Raw genomic sequence first — 207 nt, 5'->3', positions numbered from 1 at the left:
ATGGCAAGGGGAAGGAAGGAGAGGCCAAGGGGAAGGAAAGGGGAAGGGGAGAGAAAGGCAAGGGAAGGGAAGGACAAGATGAATGGCAAGGGGAAGGGAAGGGAACGGAAGGGAGGAGAAGGGAAGTGGAAGAATGGAAGGGGGCGAGAAAGTGAGAGCGTTTTAGACAGAAGGCGTATGGGAGGAGAGGGAGAGGGGAGAGATATC

General features: G+C 55.6%; 1 protein-coding gene across 1 annotated transcript in view; it reads right to left on the bottom strand.

Moving 5' to 3' along the window:
* The window catches only part of LOC119594326 (putative small proline-rich protein 5), an 8205-nt gene that overhangs the window by 7095 nt on the left and 903 nt on the right, over window positions 1–207 (bottom strand). The window lies entirely within an intron of this gene.

The sequence above is a fragment of the Penaeus monodon genome, chromosome 33 (genome assembly GCF_015228065.2).
Source record: "Penaeus monodon isolate SGIC_2016 chromosome 33, NSTDA_Pmon_1, whole genome shotgun sequence".
Classification (NCBI taxonomy): Eukaryota; Metazoa; Arthropoda; class Malacostraca; order Decapoda; family Penaeidae; genus Penaeus; species Penaeus monodon.
The sequence above is the reverse complement of the archived record's forward strand: the minus strand, read 5'-3'. Positions and strand labels throughout refer to the sequence as shown.